The sequence below is a fragment of the Dreissena polymorpha genome, chromosome 13 (genome assembly GCF_020536995.1).
Source record: "Dreissena polymorpha isolate Duluth1 chromosome 13, UMN_Dpol_1.0, whole genome shotgun sequence".
Classification (NCBI taxonomy): Eukaryota; Metazoa; Mollusca; class Bivalvia; order Myida; family Dreissenidae; genus Dreissena; species Dreissena polymorpha.
Genome location: NC_068367.1, coordinates 70,678,908 through 70,696,488, shown reverse-complemented (window position 1 = coordinate 70,696,488; position 17,581 = coordinate 70,678,908). Strand labels below are relative to the sequence as shown.

At 34.4% G+C, this 17,581-nt stretch overlaps 1 non-coding gene across 1 annotated transcript; it reads left to right on the top strand.

The window, feature by feature from the left end:
* Window positions 1-1,798: 1,798 nt before the first annotated feature.
* On the top strand, window positions 1,799-1,880 carry Trnat-agu (transfer RNA threonine (anticodon AGU)). Its single transcript has one exon. It is a non-coding gene; the product is annotated as a tRNA-Thr (tRNA).
* The last annotated feature ends 15,701 nt before the right edge of the window (window positions 1,881-17,581 follow it).

Below are 17,581 nucleotides of genomic sequence, written 5' to 3'. Positions count from 1 at the left end.
AATAACAATCGTATACTCACTGGGATATACTAAAACGCTAAAATGTCGTTATCTACGCAGAAGGGATATGCTTAAACGCTAAAATGTCGTTATCTACGCAGAACATATTACTAGAAAGATGTTGCAAATTGAAAGCACATGTATTCCAAAAGAAATGTATGTGATTGTTCTCGTCATCTTCCAGTAATGAATAATTCTATAAAGAAAACAACCCTACAACAGAAACGTCTGTACCGAAAAGCCAAACAATTCAAAAGTGATTCAAACTGGTAGTACATCCGTCGTGTTAGAAATAAATTTACTTTTACGTAATCAACGTTAAATATTTTCATCTCACCTTTGCGCAAAAGACTGGTGGAAAACAATTCTAACATTGATTCTCACTAAAATAAATAACTCAATTCCGCCTCTTTACGATGATCAAACCAATAACTTTGTAGTGGATGACACAAGTGGGGCTGACATGCTAAACCGTGTTTTTGCAATCCAGTGTTCACTTGACGAAAGCAACCACGATCTTCCATCTATGCACAAGCAAACACGAACTGTCTCCTGTCTATTCACATTATCCTAATTAAAAAAAAAACTTGATTCAGCCTAAGAGTCTATGTATCAATCTATTAAATTGCTAAAAACTACTGAAAAGGTTATTATATTTGGTATGTTTTGAACGACTTATTTCTCCTTAATGTCTCGCGGAACTTCATTAAATAAGAGCATTTTTATCCTTCAACAAAAATAACCATTGGATAATTCTTAATAACTACAGTTTAAAATATACAGATCGTTTATTTACTATAAAATACTTTACATCGATACCATAAATAAATACTTAACTAGTGAAGTCATTTTGTGTATGGAACCAAGCTTAGCGTTACATGTAAATAGAAAAAAAGTTCTTACGATTTAACTTGACTTAAGGACATTTATAAATAAACCGGTGACAATACAACAAAAGTCAAGAATTCAAGAGCTCCCTGTCTAACGGCTCTAGTTATTGATCAAAATGAGCCGTGCTCTGTTTAAAGGGGATTAAATGCATGTGTGTAGTCCGCGCAGGCTAATCAGGGACGACACTTTCCGCCTTAGCTGGATATTTGCTAAGAAGAGACTTTCTTTAAACATAAAATATCATAAAAGCGGATATTGTCGTCCCTGATTAGCCTGTGCGAACAGCACAGGATAATCTGGTTCGCAAAGGCTAATCTGGGACAACACTTTACGCACATGCATTAAACCCACTTTTCACAGAGCACAGCTCAAATGTATTTGGAAGCTCTTTTATCGTCAACTGAGGATAGTTCAACCATTCTTTAGCTAAAAGAGTTTTTTAACAATTCAAAGCACGATGTATCACTCTTTACACACCAAGTAAATGCGCAACATATTAGTGTTGGCTCATGGTATAAAGGATATTAGTTTAATGTCACATTGTGGCCACCATCGTGGATAGCAATCTTGGATTTATTCAAACGCCCAATTACCATTTTGAAAGGAAGCTGGGACGCGAGCTTTACAGGCTTGTATATGTTTTGATCAACATGTGTTTTCGAATAATTAATAGCTAATTAATTGCCATTTATGTACCGCGTTTTAAGTTAAATAATTAGAGATTTTTTTCAGTTTGTGAATGAATACAACATTTCTTTTCTAAAGCCCATAGACAAATTATGTTTATTATTATCTTCAGTATGTGTGGTATTGCCGGTAATGTATAAACAACTTTTTTAAGGACTTAAGGTAGTGCACCTCTAATGATTTCCCGCGATTTCTTCGAAGGTTGAAGAGCCTACTATTAGGTGCCGTAGCCTAGTGGTTAAGGCGATAGACTAGTAATCTTTTGGGATATTCCCGCGCAGGTTCGAATCCTGCCGACGACGTATACTTTTTTTCGACGCGTTTTATTTATTTTCTAACGTAATTTGATTTAATATGGCATATAAGCTATATTTATTGTTAAATATGATGCAATTTTTATGCACATTCTTCAATTATTAAAATTAAAACAACGTTATGGCGAAATTGGGTGATTTACTGTTGAAAATACGAACCATACATGTTGCATTTTTATTTTTATTACAAAAAGTAAACGGTAAATCTGTCTACTTCTTGGTATTTTTGCTGTATATAGTGTTTCTATAAAAACTAAGTTTAAAATGTGACTTAAATGATACTATTTTGAATTTTATGACACTTTGTTTTTAACCGACCCAATTTTTACTTGGCTGATATCACTTACATTTCATTGCGCTCTTCCATAGATAAAAATTTGTAAAAAATAAATGTCTGTAAAAGAATACTTATTTCATCTTGTTTAAACTTTAAACACCTTTACAGCATCTGTACACACCAACTGCATGCCCATATTTGGAAATTTGAATGAATTATGGAACTTTTATATACCCCAGGGGTGAAAATAAACTGGACAAAAGCCGAGCGTGGGGGTGGTTTTGAAAAAATCGGTATATTTTTTTAAAAAGCATGGAAAGCCTACCTACAAATTTGCATGTAGTTCAGTGAAATGATGCTGATTAAAAAAATAATTAATTAGATTATATTTGGATATGTGCCCATTAGAGGTGCGCTACCTTAATATACACATACTTTTGACAGTTTTAACCATCCCTGATATGTGAATGAATTAAACATTTTTTTCTGAAGCCCATATACAAATTATGTTTATTTTTATCTACAGTATGTGTGGTATGGCCGGTAATGTATAAACAACTTTTTAAGGACTTAATATACACATACTTATGAAAGTTTTAACCATCCCTCTCATCAGGATACCTTCTGTGAAGATTACGGAGAAGGTAATCGTGTGACGATCAAAATAGTATTTTTATGTCCCCCAGTATATACTGGAGGACATATTGATTTTGCCCTGTGTGTATGTTGGTTTGCGTCAGACTTAAACATTGGCCATAACTTTTGCAATATTGAAGATAGCAACTTGATATTTGGTATGCATGTGTATCTCATGGAGCTGCACATTTTGAGTTGTGAAAGGTCAAGGTCATCCTTCAAGGTCAAAGGTAAAATATATGGGGGGACATAGTGTTTCAAAAACACATCTTGTTCTCTTTTCTATCGATGACTAACTCAAATGTTTCTTGTATGGGTTATTTCCGGATATTTTTACTTAAGCGTTTTTATGATTATAGGGAGAAAGCATATACTTCGAAGTAGAACTGGTAATACGCTGTTTGGTATCAGACAAATAATTTCCATTGAACTCTGCGTTTTCCACAAAAAATGAAAATGTTCATTTAAATAGATATTCAATGCTTGTGAAAAGAAACGGATTTTTAATCATCTCCAGTAAATTTCAGTCGTGCAGTACTTTCAAATCTATAAAATCGGATAATTTCTTCGCACACATTTTGGTCCGTTATGTATATGCGGAGTAACAAATACATCATTACAAATACCTTGTCAAAAACACGAAAAAGGTACTTAACTCCTGTTTAATAATCAATATTTGTACATCTTTTATTTTCAAAATATTGAAAGGTTGAAGTTTATTTCTTTTTTGGGTGTACAATGTTGACATGCATCACTAAATCCTCAGTTCGGCGAATATTAATTAATTAATTTCTCCATCTACCTTTATCTGTGCTCAAACATCTTCGGTGGCTCACGAGCTATATGTGAAAACTCCGTGTACAGAGTGGCGGAGGGAGGTGTACAGAGTGACGGAGGGAGAGCTTCAAGTGATGATTTAAGGGCCATGTATAAATGAGCCTCGCTCTGGGAAAACCGGGCTTAATGGATTTGCGCCAGGGACGACACTTTCCGCCTAGACTAGATTTTCGCAAAGAAGAGACTTTATATCAACGAAAAGTAAATGTCATACACAGGCTTATCAAGACATTTTATGCACATTTGTAGACATACAATTAACAACAGAAATCATTAGCCGCAGTCAATATAAAACACATTTTATCTTCGTCAAATAACATCTAAGTAAAACAAAAGGATAGGACAACTAGTTCCAAACAGAGACACAAACAGTGCGCTATTTAAAATCGTACGCTAGTAATACACACACATTTAACCCATCTATGCCTTGCGTCTAGAAAAAAAGGCCTTGGCAAACAGCGTAGACCCAAATGAGACGCCGCATGTGCGGCGTCTCATCAGGGTCTGCGCTGTTTGCTTAAAGGAATTTCTGTAAGAAATATTCTAAATATAGAAATTAATATACAAGACATCCCTAATTTTGGAAATAAATTGATCCAATTTTGAAGGATGGGAGAGTCCACTAGGCATAAATGGGTTAAAAATTAATAACACAGGAGAGAAAATAAATCACACAGCTACATTTATGAGGAGTTGGAATAAGACGAATGTGTGTAAAAAATACGGGACAATTGAAATATATACTATAAAATGTTCCCGACATTTTATGTTATTTGCCAGGCAACTATGTGTATATAAATAATGCATGAATAACCATAAATTAATCAAGTTTCTACATAAAATTCATACATTTGATTTTAAAACAAGGTAATAATATGAACTTTTTTTTCGAGTCGTTATTAAAATAGAGTATCCTCTTCATGGTTAAAATTTCCAAAAGCGTCATTTTCGAAAACAAAAAATGAAGCATTATTAAAAATCTATACAAGTACGAGGCATTATAATTAAAACAATAATTAAATATATATTGTTAGATAGTTCATTTATATTTCTGGTAATTATGACTTAAGTTACTGATAAAATACCCACCTTAAGACAATATAATATCTAAGTCTTATGAGCCTTTCAATTCCTCCTTAATAACTCTTCATCTTTGAAGAAGAATATCTTAAGGTAAAACAACACGACATTTTTGCTCTATATACATTTGTTTTTAAGACCAACTAAAGTAAAAAAAACAAAACGAAACAGCAAAGTACATGTTAGAGAAACACACTCGTCATAAAATAATTAACTACTATACACCAAAGAAAAACAACAACAATGCATTTAAAAAAATAAAATAAAATGTTATATTCTACTACTTCAGCGCGTGTGTGTGCATGTCGTCTGTGCGGACATGTGTGCGTGTGTGTGCATGTCGTCTGTGCGGACATGTGTGCGTGTGTGTGCATGTCGTCTGTGCGGACATGTGTGCGTGTTTGTGCATGTCGTCTGTGTGGACATGTGTGCGTGTGTGTGCGTGTCGTCTGTGCGGACATGTGTGTGTGTGTGTGTGTGTGCGTGTCGTCTGTGCGGACATGTGTGCGTGTGTGTGCGTGTCGTCTGTGCGGACATGTGTGCGTGTGTGTGCGTGTCGTCTGTGCGGACATGTGTGCGTGTGTGTGCATGTCGTCTGTGCGGACATGTGTGTGTGTGTGTGCGTGTCGTCTGTGCGGACATGTGTGCGTGTGTGTGCATGTCGTCTGTGCGGACATGTGTGCGTGTGCATGTCGTCTGTGCGGACATGTGTGCGTGTGTGTGCATGTCGTCTGTGCGGACATGTGTGCGTGTGTGTGCATGTCGTCTGTGCGGACATGTGTGCGTGTGTGTGCATGTCGTCTGTGCGGACATGTGTGCGTGTGTGTGCATGTCGTCTGTGCGGACATGTGTGCGTGTGTGTGCATGTCGTCTGTGCGGACATGTGTGCGTGTGTGTGCATGTCGTCTGTGCGGACATGTGTGCGTGTGTGTGCATGTCGTCTGTGCGGACATGTGTGCGTGTGTGTGCATGTCGTCTGTGCGGACATGTGTGCGTGTGTGTGCATGTCGTCTGTGTGGACATGTGTGCGTGTGTGTGCGTGTCGTCTGTGCGGACATGTGTGCGTGTGTGTGCATGTCGTCTGTGCGGACATGTGTGCGTGTGCGAGCGTTGAAGTCGTATATTTGTGTGTATGTGTGAATGCGTGCGTGCGTGTGTTCGCATGATTGCGTGTTGTGGTGCGTGTATGCGTGTTTAAGTCTCAATAACAAAATACTATAAAAAAGGAGCGCATGCTTGAAAAAGGAGCTACAAGACGATTCTATCCATACATAATGAAAAGAGTCCTCATTTTGCAGCATGATATTGTACGAAGTTTTGTGCTACGTTTACGTATTATTACGCGCATGTAGGAAACACAAACAACAAAACGATTCTGCCCGTATGTATTAATGTTTATTATTTTATTCTATAGAAACAAACGATAATGTTTTGGCAAATATTGCAAGATGATGGTTTATGCTCACTACATGTGTTATAACGCTATTTTACTTATAAATATAATTAAGACTCCAAATGTACATTTAATAATAAGGTTATGCAGGGGCGTAGATAATGGGGAGGCAGGGGAGGCGGTCGCCTCCCCGATATTTCGGCTAGTCGTCGTTATATAAATTAAACATAAAATCCCCAAAAATCGCCGGCCCAAAACCAGTATTTTTTTGTAATCACACGCCGTCAGTGCAGAAGCCATGTGTCCCCTTCCGTCTGCTCCGATGTTGCCAATTGTGATGTGTCAATATCCCTTGTTAGGTGTCATAACCCAGGGGCCCGGGTAAATGTCATTGCGTTAATTGTTTTATTGTTCTTTTCTGTGATTGCACTGCCGGTGTTTTGATTAAGGACAGGCTTTTCTTTTGATTTTAATTGATCGCTTCAATTCAAAGGTAACTGCCACTTAAAACAATTTTGAGTACATATACGCGTGAAAAACATTAATTTGATTGAAAAATATTTTTGTTCTCTAAGTTTAACAGTTATTACTTGATTAGGAATCATTGAAACAATATCATATTTGTTATTGTTTAATGTTCAAAATGAGTATTCCTAATCAGCTTCAAAATTTTGCTTTTCCTAAACGTACATTTGGGAAAAAAAGCCAGAACAGCGTTCATTCCAATCTAGTTGGTTTTATTCGTTCACATGGCTCCACTACGATGAGGTATGTATATTAGTATTAAATTTTAATTTGCGACCGTTCTTACCTTTTATGAACCTAATGTCGATCTAAATACAAACGAAATTTAGAAAAAAAACACAACATACAAAAAATACTCGTATTGTTGCTTAATAATGTGTTTTATTATTATCATTAATATTTAAGACAAAATTTATTATATTAACAATTTTATTCTTTTCAGAGCCTGGACCTTGCATCCGCCTTCCCAATGTTTGGCGGTTATCTACGCCCCTGTTATGCGGGAAGAATTTTTTTTAAGCAGGATAACTTTGCATTTGTTTTGTAAACCTGCAAATATTACATGTTTGTTAACCATAACTGCTTAAAGTTTACACACACAGATACAATATTGAATAATATAACAAGCTAAAAGCATTTGCTTCATATGCTAAGAAAATATTTTTTTCTACTCATTTGAGTATGATTATGTGTGCATGTGTCTGTTCGTTCGTGCATGTGATTTGTTTTTGTTGTATGTGTTTGTGCAGATGCGGGCGTGTGCTTGTGAGAGTGCATATTCGCACACGTGGTCCCTTGCGGGTGTTTTTTCGCACGCATGTGTGTGTTCGTACGCACACGAGTGTGCGTAGGTTTGTTTTGGGGAGAGTGCTTGTGTCGGAGTGCTTCTCTGGGTATGCGCGCCCGTGTTTTGTTTATGAAAGTGTACGAGTGTATTTAAAGCGAGATTATACGATTTTGTCAAATATTCATTAATAAATATAACATGTGTAAAAAAAACTTTTTAAACATATATTTTAATATAAATTAAAATAAAAGTAAAGAAGAACGTGTTTCGAAAAATGCGAAATAAGCCAGATATTTAATTCTGAAATGGAAAAAGGCTGTACAGTCGAATTCGCCAGCATGTACATCATGCATGTACGATGTGAATCTAAAGTTAGTTTTACGGTTATTTTATATTCCTGCAACGATATCTATTCGTACGACACACGAACACAAACTAAAAAGACGAATGATTCGGTTATTGTAGGAATATATGTACGAAATATCTTCGTCACAATCGGCTCGGTGCTAATTTGTCTTTGCTGCATTTTATGAAATTCGTCTTCAATGTATATTTTTTCTTGCCTATTTTGTGTCATTGTTACATATTTTATCAATATATTACAAATTAACACATATAAAAAAATCGTATAATCTCGCTTTTAAGATGATGCGTGCGAATTTGAGAATATGTGTGCGCTCTCGTGACCCTGTCTTTTAGCATTTTCTGACGGGAGTGTATGTACTCGTGCAAAATAGACTTCGCATGCGTGCATTTGCAAGTGGATCCCTTTGAAAGATTCACTCCAGATGTGTATGTGCACTTAAGTGAGAAATTATACGACTGCATATGCGAACCTAAACGATAAATATATTTTGTTCGATTGTATAGGTAGGATTTATTTTAAGAAAAATGCGTATCAACATTGACGTTGAGATGGTACTATGTTCTAGAATTTAAAATTAAAAAAAAAAACAATCAAAAGAAACAAAGAAATTAATTCGATTGAGTCACGATTTAGTAGGTTTTTACACATATTACACACGAATATATGTATACTTTATTTTATATAGTATAATATCGAATAGTTGGAATTCGTCGATTTTCGAGTTTGTAAAAAGTGATTGAATCCTTTAATGTATTTACTACTAAAAATCCAAAATTGGAACAATCTTAAATATTCATAAAACCATCGCATAATCTTAACCCTGGCACTTTGAAAGTAAATTGTGTAGCTGTACAGCCCTTCCAATCAAGCCTCACATAGAAAAAAATACCTGAACTGTAATTTGTGATAGTTATACATTGTCGTTTTATTGATTCATTAAATAGCGTATTTATAATGTTAAATATTCAAAGGTTATTTCCGAAGTTTTTTTTTTAAATTGTTATTTTTACCAGTAACTGTATAATACAATACATTATAACACATAACTCTACCTACCCTACTAAAAGGAAACCTGTAACATATTGTTGCGCCTTTTACAAAACAGGACACGAATTCATCGTCATCAAGCACAATTATTTTTTATTTTTTTTTGCATTTTCAAGCTCGAGAATGTTTTGATAACGTCCTCTCGGAATTTCCGACCGCTCAAAATATACACGTAAAAATTGAGAGCATGATGAATCTGCAGAAGGTACGTGGCTGCATATCTGATTGCCATCTGTTAAAACGCATTTAACGACAAATAAATGCTCTCGAAATACAAATGAAAAATCAAATTCACTAACTTGAATGGAATATTTGTTACAAGAAACAAAACATTGGCCATTAGAAGATTTATCGTCACTGACCGGAACCTTGCTGAGTGATTCCGTCCTTGTCCTAACGGTGTGCGCAGCTTAATCAATATGACTGAACTCGCTGTTATTATGACGATGAATGGTATTCCTGCAAAAAATACCCAGTCAGAAACTAAAAAAAAGGTCCCCCATGTTTCACTTTTTCTATACATAAGCATTGTATTTCGATTAACTACGATGTAGACTGCGACGTAATGTCGCAGGTATTGTACCACCACAACTGCGATAGATGTCGTAATCTCTGCAAGTATAACCTTTTTCACTGTCAGCACCTGTTTAACATGAAACGGAATCGTAATACTCAACAATCTCTCTGTAGTTATGACAACAAGTGTCCAGGTCGACATTGCCCCAGCCGTTTGCATGACGAACTCAATAAATATGCCGACAGATCCACTGGCCGTTACGAATTCATACGCCGCGGCACTAAAATAAACAATAATGTTTATCGCCGGACCAATAAATGTCGCTAACAAATCTACGCCAGCAAGTGTTCCAAACAAAAAACTGGTAGAACTTACTTTGTCCCTTGCTACCACTGTGATAATTAACACATTGCCGAAAACCGACGACGGTACTATCGGCATGCTTAGGTACATAAACACTTCTCGCATTTTATAGATTTGGTATGCGTAGCTGATACCGGTAGTCTCCGCCGTGGCGTTTCCTGTGAAATTCATTTCATCCAACTGCTTCATCCAAATGAATGAAATTTCACCCGCTCGAATACACAATATCACTCGTGATCTGTCCACGTATTTATAACTAAGCCACGTTTAACTTATTACAATGAATTTATGATAATAACATTCGTGTTAAATCATGAGGGAAATCAGTTTTGTCTGAAGTCCGTTTGATAAGCTAACATGAAAGTGCCTGAATATCTTGCCTCGTATATTTATTATCAGCGAATAGCTATATAAACAATACATTATTATATAGCTCAAAGAAAATATTGCTTTGAAGGTAATGGTTTTACACCAAAACATAAAACACGTGATTCTAGTAATAAAAACAAGTAAAGCGTCATACGAAATACGTCATACAGTTCGTAATCAAGTGAATGAAAATAAAAATAAGGGATGCTTGTTTTTAATATATGACAAAGAACAAAACAAAATAGGATTATATCTAATATAAACGCTAACACACGCCTTGATACGAATTTCTATTAAACACAACAAAGAAAATGACGTCGATGAGATATAAACGTTACACTGTTTTAATAGTAACCAATAACTAATAAAACTCTGCTAGATCTAGTCTTTTTACCTAAACGAAAGTTTTGTTTATATATGTCTGCGTTTATGGTGAAAACAAGGTTGTAAATATTCTGAACACGTTTTTAGTTGTAAGAAAAAGTAAAGAACAAGTAACGAACACTGGTAGACCGGTGTAATTGATGGAAACATTTTGCTGATATATTTACTCTGTGAAAACATCGAAACCGAGTTTCCTTTCAGCAATTAGATTTCGTATTCCACTGAAAAGCATATAATATTTATGACAAATCAGAACTACGTTTATGATTTTCAATTTAAATTGGTATTTTATAGCTTTCTTTAAATTAATGAATATGTTTCTTTAATACAGGACAGTCTTAAACGAATTGCCTATGTGCCCATCTTATGAGCAGGAAGACGTATAACTGAGGTTTTACTTGATTGGTGTTTAATGGTTTTTTACTCTGTTTCTAAGGAGCCAAATGGCAGAAAGGTGGTACTTGGTTGGTGATTTAATGTATAATATGTTGGCAAAAAGGTGATACTTGGTTGGTGATTTAATGTATATTATGTTGGCAGAAAGGTGGTACTTGGTTGGTGATTTAATGTATATTATGTTGGCAGAAAGGTGGTACTTGGTTGATGATTTAATGTATATTATGTTGGCAAAATGTTTAAAATGTGATATTTTGTTTTTTATGCCCCCGGATCGAAAGATCGGGGGTATATTGTTTTTGGCCTGTCTGTCTGTCATTCATTCATTGTGTGTGTCCCAAAACTTTAACCTTGGTTGAAGTTTTGCAATACTTTTTGCATTATTGAAGGTATCAACTTGATATTTGGCATGCATTTTTATCTCATGGAGCTGCACATTTTGAGTAGTGAAAGGTCAAGGTCATCCCTCAAGGTCAAAGGTCAAATATATGGCTTCAAAGTGGCGCAATAGGGGGCATTGTGTTTCTGATAAACACATCTCTTGTAAAGAGCTAACATAAAACGTAAAAACAATATATTCGAATTGTTAAAGGGACCTTTTCACGTTTTGGTAAATTGAAAAAATTGAAAAAAGTTGTTTCAGATTCGCAAATTTTCGTTTTAGTTATGATATTTGTGAGGAAACAGTAATACTGAACATTTACCATGGTCTAATATAGCCATTATATGCATCTTTTGACGATTTAAAAACCTGAAAATTATAAAGCTTTGCAACGCGAAATGATTGAATAATTTGGAGAGTTCTGTTGTTGTCGTTTAATGTTGTGAAACTACAAAGATTGCCTATTTAAAGTATAAAATACGTCTCTTATACATACTTGACAGGATGGCCGAGTGGTCTAATTGGTTTTTACTCCAGGACTCCGGGGGTCACTGGTTCGAGTCCTGCTGCGGGCTATTTTTTCCTTTTTTTAAATTTTATTCTTGATTTTTTTACTGGAGCTTTTTAGATCCAATATTACATTTATCAATATAAAGCAATTTACGACAAACTTTAAAACATGCCAAAATCTGTGAAAAAAAACCCTTTAAAAGACCCAACGCTTTGTTCCAGATGTTGGTAAATATTATCTGTGAAATATATAAAAACAAATTATTTGCAGACATTAATTTTTGTGAAAAGATATTTCATATGCATTGATTCAGAATGATGTATTGATAAAATGAACTTGTCAAAATGGCCTTTTATGAATCATCTCTGATGCACGCATTGTAATGTTAATACGAAATATTTGAGTAAACCTCAATGTTTATTGTTATATTTTAAAGTATACATCCCTCTTCTTTTGATCTATATATTATATTCAACTCATTCCTGTACTTTTGTAAGTTCAGATAGGTTTGACTTCATGTAATCATTTATCAGTAAACTATATATATGATGTTTGTGTATTGATAATGAGTGAACAGAGTTTAATGAAAACATTAACATTTTCTAATTTTTGTAACGCTAGTGTTGTGTTGTTGTTTACATTATTTGATTTGTAATTATTTAAGATTGTTGAAAACGTTGAATTTTTTGTAGTAGATATGTTTAAAGATCAAATTAGCTTTCAAAAACTCAAAAATTGGCACATTTTGATGTTAAATATTGACTATGTACTATAATTTGCTCTTGTTTTATATGTTGTTTGTTTATAGTTCTTGAGTGAACCAATATATCATATATATCATTAATAAGAGCGTAGAGGTTCGGGTAATGTTTTTAAAGTAAGTCACGTGATCTAAAAGAAACTAATGGTTTACTACCTATGTGCTGTTTTAGTGAGTATTTATGTTTCATGAAGTATCGTTATCACACTTGCACACTCGATATTACTATGTACTATATTTTGCTCTTATTTTATCTTATTTTTAAATATGTTGCTAGTGTTGTGTTGTTGTTTACATGATTTAATTTTGTAATTATTTAAGATAGTTCCAAACGTTTTAGTTTTTGTAGTAAATATATTTAATGATCAAATTAGTTTTCAACAACTCGAAAATTGTCGAAGTCCCTTTTTGATATTAAATATGCACTATGTACTATAACTTGCATGTGTTTTATATGCTGTTTGTTTATTGTGTGAGGTTTGGGGGTTTGTAAATGCTGATGATATTGAAAGAGTCCACAGAAGATTTTTGAAACGAATACTGGGTGTCAAAATGAGTACCGTTATTCAGCTGTGTACGGGGAACTAGGGCGATACCCATTATATATAAATCGCTATGTACGAATAATAAAATATGTCATACAATTGTATACTGTTAAACAAACTAATTGTATATTATATAGTACACTTTGTTATATGAGAAATGGTGCTGAAAATATAATACGATGCAACCATTGGATTACCAAAGTACGAGACTTACTTCAAAACACTGGTTTTGTAGATGTTTGGATGTACCCAGAATCAGTAAATGAAAATGTATTTATTCCTATATTTAAAAATAGACGAATTGATATGTACATAGGTTTGTGGCTAAATGATTTAAACGTTAAAAGTTCATTAACTTTATACAAAGAATTGAAACATCGATTTGAACTATCTGATTACCTTAACATAATCCAACATTTTAATTTAAGATAATACATATCAACAGTAAGACTTTCGTCCCACATGTTAAAAATTGAATCTGGGAGACATACAAATTTTCCTAAAAACGAACTCAAATGATATTGAAGACGAATACAATTTTGTAATTGTATGTCCTCTTTATACAGATATAAGAAAATGTATATTGACAAATTCTATTATAACCGACCTAGTATGCATAAATTTATTCTTTTGTTAACAAATAATAAAACCAAAGTCCTAAATAAACTCGCGATATATTATAAAAATGCTTTTAAAATGAGAACTGATACATTGAATGCAAACGTTGAGTAATTCGATGGCCTTAGTGCATTTTTAACACCTTTTTATGTGCTAGTTTGGTCACTTTCGCATTACTATGCATATGCTTATTGCTTATATATTGTCAGTTTTGTATATGTAACGATGAACTGTATATGTTCAAGTTATATGAATAAACTTTCTGTTCTGTTCTGTCTGTTTATGAGTGACCAGCTATTTAAAATAAACATTAACTTGTGTAATTGTTGAACCGCAATTGTGGAGTTGTTGATTAAGGATAAACTAGGATTATTAGCCATAAACTGTTTATTTTTTACCAGACACCGTGCTCCTAGAAACAAAATATGTCCTTCTGGAGTAACTTAAAAGGTTAATTGTTTTTAGTCAGATCAGAAAATCCGTGTCGGATAAATGTCACACGACCTTATGAATGTATAAATTATGTTCAGAAACCACGTTTAGACATGTCGAATTCTTTTGAAAGCGCCAGAGAGAAGTTAATTTGCGACTTTCGCTAAGATTGTCAACGTAAACGAATATGTATAGATTATTGGTAAATATATTTGAAATTAGCTTTAGGATGAAATCGTAGAAATTGAAGCATTTAAATTGGCCTATATAATTGATGTTACAAATACATAAAATTATGTTTTCCATGTTATACTATATAACCGTACTGATATCTAATCAGGAAAAATGTAAAGTGACATACAAAAGTTGCTTTCTTTTTTTATAACCATTTCCTGTTTTTGTATATTTACTTTATAATAAATAAATATTACAAATTGAACAATAGTTGTTTGATGAATTTAAATACTGTTTATATATCTACATCATCAAATGGGCAATCCTTGTTTGCACAAGCTTTGCATCGACCACTTCCTGTCATTTTGAGATACATATAAGGATCTGTAAACAAACGACCACAATTGACGTTAAAGAATGACAATGCAACATTTTGATCTAAGCATTTTCAAGCACATTTGAGGATTCAGTAGTTGAACCAGATGGGATTCTTCGGTTGCCTTGAAAGTAGTATTAAAACAGCGCGGCTGGCTCACTCTCGTTTCCCGGTCGTTTTTCGTTCGTTTCACTCTCGTTTCCTTTTCGTTTTCCGTTCGTTTCCTTCCGTGGGCCAGGGAGTGTATAGGTAAATAATATCTTTTTTAAGATATTATTTCCACAGAAAGGTCAAGCTTTCCCTTAGATATTCGCCTATCGACTTTCGACCGTTTAGGCCTATGCAAAATATTCTCCTTTTTTATGTTTAATTTCAAAGTCGTGAATCTTGAAAAGATATTATTTATTCCAGTTCCACAGAAAGGTCAAGCTTTCCCTTAGATATTTGCCTATCGACTTTCGACCTTGAAGAAACGTGTTTAAACCCTCCCACCCTCCATTAGCTTCAACCCAAGGAGTAACATTCTGTTTAAGCCATATCTCCTTAAACTCTGAAAACTCTGGGTCGTAGTTGGATTGTGTAACCATCTGCTGTTGAAAGGTATACAGAGTTTAGATTCTCCCCCAGTTAAGATCTGGTAGCATCTCATTCGCAATTAGTACAAATACTGTTTTGCATACCGGAACGGAATTAACCACATCAAAGATAGCCTTGCTGTACTTGTTATTCTGTAACTCTAAAAGACCTTTTTGTAAATAAGTATTCATGGTTTGTTTTGTATATCCTATTTTTTAATAGTTAACCTTTTCCAAATTACATGTTGTTTTTGACGACACCCATAAGAATCAAAATGTTGGTGTAAAACCCCAACCCAGGATTTTAAATAAATGTTAGCAAATCTTGTCGTAAAACTTTTTCTTCTCAATGGTTTTCAAAATCACGAAATCCTCCAATTTACACATATGGTTTCGGTTGCGGAGAAGTTGAAAGAGGATATACTGAACATTTATAAAGTTCTTACGTTTAAGTTCCATTGGTTTATCCTTCCCATAAATGGAGTCGTATAAGGACGAAAGCTCCTTAAAATCTTTGATTATTTTGTCCTCTAAATACTCAATATCGTCTATACGTTTTCCAACCAAAACGTTATAAATATAGTTTGCATTTTCGTAGTGGTTGGCATAGTTAAGCTGTTTTAAAAACATTATAATGGTATTCTTGGTTATTCTCGAGTACGTAATGTGTGCGTTATCGGAGTCGTTAAGCAGACGAAACGTCTGAAACTTTTGAGGTAGCTTATCAAACACCTTCTGTGGAATCTTGCAGTTTTGCTTACCCTTATACTGCTTTATGCACTCGTGAAAGTGTACTATACGCGAGTACGCGACCTTCGTAACAATTGTAACTCGATCGTAGTCTTTGTGCATCGCCTGGCTTGTTTCAAGAACGTCGTGTTGCGTTGAGCATATTATACAAAACTTTTTACTGCTCTCGTCCATTTCAAATTGTCTCGGGTCGTTATTTTGACAGACTTCGCACACCGTCTTTTGCACCGAGAGAGTTTTTTGTATCTTAATGTTCCATTTCTTATCCTCCACCAACTTGGACGAAATGGCCACGTACTGTTGATACAGCGTGTTTTTCTTCTCTTCAATGTTAGCATTTAGCGGGTTGTTCAGAATCGTCATATACTCCTGCACCAGTTCCGTGGTTTTAACGATGAACCCGTTTTTAATGAGCACGCGGCGCTCTAGCTCTTCTTTCGTTTCCTGTAAATAGCGCACTGTCTCCTCCGTAAATAACGGAGAGGAAAGAAAATCAGTCACGGTTTGCAAGATTGTCTTTGTCTCTTTTTCTTCCTGTGAAAAGCGGGAATGAATTTTGTTGTGTAATGAAATAATATTCATATTTACGTCAGACATTGTTTTCGTATATAATATAAATAGTTTATATCATAAAGATCACGAGGCTCTTGACAGGATAGGTCGCACGGTACGACGGGTTGGGAAGTTTTATATTACACAAAAAAAATTGAATCGACTTAAGTATTTTTTATTATATATATAAAATGGATAACACAACAGTACAAGAGTTGATTAAACGGCGTATTAAGCAAATTGAAAATTCACCACCACAAGATGAGCATCTAAATACAGTTTTACAAGACTTAAAGTTTGCACAAAAAATATTTAATAGCATACAATTCAAAAGTCATAAACCTGTTAAAAATAGTTGGCTTTATGAACATCGTATTATGGATCTAGTAGATTATAAAAAGGATTAAGGTTAATTTCCATAACCAAACTGGATTTGAAAATGACTATTACAAGTCTATAAGACTTTTATTGTCAACCCATGAATTAAACGATTCGGGATAACCGAGCCACTTGACTAACGACTTGTTTCCGCGTTTTCAAATAACTTTTTCAATTCTATATACTTCTTGACTTGTCTTTTGTAGTTTTTGTTCATAAAACGTACCCTGTATTTCCTCACCATTATAATCAGTGATTTTATACGTTGGTGGATCCGTATATTGAACTTGTGACACTGTAAACACTTCCTCAGTCCATCTAGGCGTATATCCTTTTTCAAATATTCCCTTTTTCTTAGTGATTCTCACCTTATCGCCGACTTCAAATATTGGCTTACCGTACTTTTGAGGGTGTTTGGAGTACAAATTGAACCAAACTACGCTTTCGTTTTTTATCACTAGCATCAACAGGTGTCAGTTTGATTGATGAATGCTTTGTATTGTTATAATCATTTACCATTTCATCTAAGACATCGATATGTTTTCTGGTAGAGTTGGCGGAAAAATATTTGAACATCTTTTCCTTCATTGTTCTGTTCCACCGCTCTACCACGGAACTTTTCTCGTCGTTTTCTGTGGAATACAACTCGACTCCCAAC